Source organism: Schistocerca piceifrons, unplaced genomic scaffold, assembly GCF_021461385.2.
Source record: "Schistocerca piceifrons isolate TAMUIC-IGC-003096 unplaced genomic scaffold, iqSchPice1.1 HiC_scaffold_1094, whole genome shotgun sequence".
NCBI lineage: Eukaryota > Metazoa > Arthropoda > Insecta > Orthoptera > Acrididae > Schistocerca > Schistocerca piceifrons.
In genome coordinates, this window is record NW_025726901.1 from 272501 (window position 1) to 277500 (window position 5000).

Genomic DNA, 5000 nt, shown 5'->3' on the forward strand with positions numbered 1-5000 from the left:
TCTCCCGCAACATGACCTCCTCCAACGACGATACCGCCATCTATGCGACGCCAAGCCGATTAAGACAGCGATGGCGCCACAGTGCCCGCCTTTCGACGCCACCCACAAAGCCTGCAGCCTCTGTCGACCATAGCACCCAATCTCCAGTGGCTCTGCCGCACGAAGCCGTGGACCGGCAATGACTCCACCCGCACCCGTTCGTGCACCACCCCAACCGCCAAACGCGCACCTCCAGCGGATGAACGGCGGACGTTTCCCGCACTCGTAAAGTGCAATCCACCCCTATAACGTGCGTTTCATGAAGAGTTATTGCCAATATGCGACATTCCCGCTGTCCCTATACATGAGCCGCGACCTGTACCACTTACGAGCGAGAGACGCGATCGCGTTGCTCACTGTACGGCGTCCGATACCGAGCCATCAGCATGTCGGTCCCCATGCGCGTTGCACTCGCACTCGCAGTCGCAAAAACGTGGGGCAAATATATTACGCGGAAGAGTTATAACAGACCGAGCCCCACTGCATGAGGGGAGTCTTTGTCACTAATGTACACAGATGGAACATTTTGGACTGGAACCAGATTACCCGTACACACGGCGCTGATTAGTAATCAATGCAGAGCCATCAAACTACAGAATATATATACAACTGTCCGTATACATGCTGAAAGAGTCTGCCCACAATGGGAACCACACGTCAGCCAGCCACTCTGATCACGCACCACTCTCTGCTTCTAACGGGCGCACATACAATATGTAAGCACCAGCATGGAACAACATCCAGTGCATCCTCTCCGCCACATTACACAATCCACACTATCACAACCAGACCAGGAGGTCCATGCGGAAAATACAATATCCCACCCTTTCGACATCCACCATTGCGCAGATCAGGCACCAACACCCACACATGTCCTATACAACGGTGCACCCAACATCACAATAGTACCTCCTGTCACAGCGCACAAACAATGACATGAGTCAAAGACACAGGTCTGACACAAGCATAGAATTGGAGCGCCGCCTCTAATAAGCCAAAGGTGCATCCTGACGTGACAAATCTGATCATGTCACAAGCATTCACTTACTATAATCACTATCAACGAACCTGCCGCCCCCGCCCCCCCCTACACCTTTCCTTACAACAACGTGTAACCTAACCTAACCTAACCTATGTTGTACCTTAACCTAACCTATGTTGTACCTTAACCTAACCTATGTTGTACCTTAACCTAACCTATGTTGTACCTTAACCTAACCTATGTTGTACCTTAACCTAACCTATGTTGTACCTTAACCTAACCTATGTTGTGCCTTAACCTAACCTATGTTGTGCCTTAACCTAACCTATGTTGTGCCTTAACCTAACCTATGTTGTGCCTTAACCTAACCTATGTTGTGCCTTAACCTAACCTATGTTGTGCCTTAACCTAACCTATGTTGTGCCTTAACCTAACCTATGTTGTGCCTTAACCTAACCCATGTTGTGCCTTAACCTAACCCATGTTGTGCCTTAACCTAACCCATGTTGTGCCTTAACCTAACCCATGTTGTGCCTTAACCTAACCCATGTTGTGCCTTAACCTAACCCATGTTGTGCCTTAACCTAACCCATGTTGTGCCTTAACCTAACCCATGTTGTGCCTTAACCTAACCCATGTTGTGCCTTAACCTAACCCATGTTGTGCCTTAACCTAACCCATGTTGTGCCTTAACCTAACCCATGTTGTGCCTTAACCTAACCCATGTTGTGCCTTAACCTAACCCATGTTGTGCCTTAACCTAACCCATGTTGTGCCTTAACCTAACCTATGTTGTGCCTTAACCTAACCTATGTTGTGCCTTAACCTAACCTATGTTGTGCCTTAACCTAACCCATGTTGTGCCTTAACCTAACCCATGTTGTGCCTTAACCTAACCCATGTTGTGCCTTAACCTAACCCATGTTGTGCCTTAACCTAACCCATGTTGTGCCTTAACCTAACCCATGTTGTGCCTTAACCTAACCCATGTTGTGCCTTAACCTAACCCATGTTGTGCCTTAACCTAACCCATGTTGTGCCTTAACCTAACCCATGTTGTGCCTTAACCTAACCCATGTTGTGCCTTAACCTAACCCATGTTGTGCCTTAACCTAACCCATGTTGTGCCTTAACCTAACCCACGTCGTGCCTTAACCTAACCCACGTCGTGCCTTAACCTAACCCACGTTGTCGCCTAACGTAACCCACGTTGTCGCCTAAACCTGCTCTGTAATTGTTATACGACTCGTTCAATTAGTGTAGTGTTGCCCACCCGCAACCCTCGCAATATAGTTCGCTACTCGCACTCCCCGCTCCCCTGTGTATCGCTTCATGTTAAACACCTTGCAAGTCTTGCTCACTTTCCACATGCTCCTGCTGTACACTGTAATGTGGATGGCAGCAGGACGTACATGCCGCCCCTCCCCACGTCCCCACCTTGCCCCCTGCCTTCGCAAGCTGGTTGGTGAGAACTTTGCATGTTCAATGCCCTCCGCATGCGACGTACTCAGGCTACGTTGTGGTGCGGCCTGTGTCAACTGTCCGCTAATGTCGTACGCGTAAACCACAATCTGTACTGCACATTCGTCCTTATGTACTGAATGATACATCGTGGCACATGTGTGACCGTACAACGACTGCGCCCAAAAACGGCGGACCATACAGTGCAAATATTGTGCACGCAGCTACGTGTCGTCTCCCTATGAGAGCTGGATTGCAGTGTGGTACGCCATAGAGACGTGTGGGAGGAACGGACGCCGTGGATGGCGATCAGCATGAGCTGTCTGTTGATGTATTCGGACCTAGTCGTCTCTCCTCACACACCGTGATGGCATGGTGCACCGCGTTCCATATCTGCGACATGCTACAGAGGCCGGTTGACAGTCGTTCGAGCAATGGACATCGCATACGTACGGGGGCCACCTTCCACGTATTGTCTAGGCGTGCACATTTTGTTGCGTGTATGTGGGCAGACGTAGTGTGGCGTGACACCTGACACAGGCATGCAATAATCGTGGAAGTTGCAAATGGCGATGGACGCCTGCGTTTTCTGGTGAAGTTACGCAAATGAACAAATGGTAACCTGTTGTGGTGCGGTTGTTCTCGCTAGGGGTGAATCGGTGATGGCGACGATAGGTTGAGGTACTAACCGGTTGTTCCAGCGATACCCACCATGCCGACGAAACTGAACGGCATCTGGGTGTGAAGCGATACGCGGCGGTGGCTGGGTGGGACCGTCCCCGGCCGGTGAGGGGGCGCCTCCCGGCGTGCTGGCCGCGCGGTGCGTGGGCGCACGCGCTACAGCCGGCTGGTGGGGGCGGCCAGTGGCAGGCGCGCCGGCCGACGGACGCGGCAGGCGTCGCAGCTGCGCGCCGGCGCACCCTGCGCGCGGCGCCGTGCGGCCAAAGTAGGTCCTCGCGGGCCCGGTGCGAAGCGCGGTGGACATCTTCAGTGTGCTGGTCCGATTGAGGACTGTGTGCGTTGAGGATGCGCTGCCGCCCGGCGCTCGGCGCCGCGACGCCGTCTGCTGCTCGGTCGCCCCAGCGGTTCTCGCTGGTGGTTTGTATCGCAGCTGTGCGGATGTGTTGGCGCGTGCGCTGTGCTGGGAGAGTTCGCTTCGGCACCCAAGTGGGGCTTTTGTCCTTCTGTGGCGCTGGCGTTGGAGCTGCCGGTCACCGTAGGTGGCGCGTGTTGTCTCCCGCCGGCAATGCCACGACAGCACGCTCCCGGGCCTCTGTCGGCAGCGGCAAGCTCAGTTGGGAGCACGGGTGGTCGCACCGAAAGCGTCTACTCGCCTAACTCCGGGCGATTGCGCCTCTCTCGAACCCGACCAAGTACTTGGGACGGCGCTGCGCGCCGCCGGGACCTGAGAGGGTTTCGAGGTGTATTGTGCAGGGGAGCTCAGCCTCCACCTGTTTGCAGAATGATTGAGCGGACGCTTGCGTGTTCGCGCGGGCCCCCGGGACACACTCCCGGGCGGCCGGCTGCTCAGCTCTAGTTGACGCAGCTCCCTGGTTGATCCTGCCAGTAGTCATATGCTTGTCTCAAAGATTAAGCCATGCATGTCTCAGTACAAGCCGCATTAAGGTGAAACCGCGAATGGCTCATTAAATCAGTTATGGTTCCTTAGATCGTACCCACGTTACTTGGATAACTGTGGTAATTCTAGAGCTAATACATGCAAACAGAGTCCCGACCAGAGATGGAAGGGACGCTTTTATTAGATCAAAACCAATCGGTCGGCTCGTCCGGTCCGTTTGCCTTGGTGACTCTGAATAACTTTGGGCTGATCGCACGGTCCTCGTACCGGCGACGCATCTTTCAAATGTCTGCCTTATCAACTGTCGATGGTAGGTTCTGCGCCTACCATGGTTGTAACGGGTAACGGGGAATCAGGGTTCGATTCCGGAGAGGGAGCCTGAGAAACGGCTACCACATCCAAGGAAGGCAGCAGGCGCGCAAATTACCCACTCCCGGCACGGGGAGGTAGTGACGAAAAATAACGATACGGGACTCATCCGAGGCCCCGTAATCGGAATGAGTACACTTTAAATCCTTTAACGAGTATCTATTGGAGGGCAAGTCTGGTGCCAGCAGCCGCGGTAATTCCAGCTCCAATAGCGTATATTAAAGTTGTTGCGGTTAAAAAGCTCGTAGTTGGATTTGTGTCCCACGCTGTTGGTTCACCGCCCGTCGGTGTTTAACTGGCATGTATCGTGGGACGTCCTGCCGGTGGGGCGAGCCGAAGGCGTGCGACCGCCCCGTGCGTGCTCGTGCGTCCCGAGGCGGACCCCGTTGAAATCCTACCAGGGTGCTCTTTATTGAGTGTCTCGGTGGGCCGGCACGTTTACTTTGAACAAATTAGAGTGCTTAAAGCAGGCAAGCCCGCCTGAATACTGTGTGCATGGAATAATGGAATAGGACCTCGGTTCTATTTTGTTGGTTTTCGGAACCCGAGGTAATGATTAATAGGGACAGG

The 5000-nt window shown here is 53.5% G+C and overlaps 1 non-coding gene across 1 annotated transcript in view; it reads left to right on the plus strand.

The window, feature by feature from the left end:
• Positions 1-4029: 4029 nt before the first annotated feature.
• LOC124727336 overlaps positions 4030-5000 on the plus strand; it is a 1909-nt gene continuing 938 nt past the window's right edge. Inside the window, exon 1 of the ribosomal RNA XR_007007075.1 lies at positions 4030-5000. This exon is cut by the window's right edge and continues 938 nt beyond it. This is a non-coding gene — a ribosomal RNA (small subunit ribosomal RNA).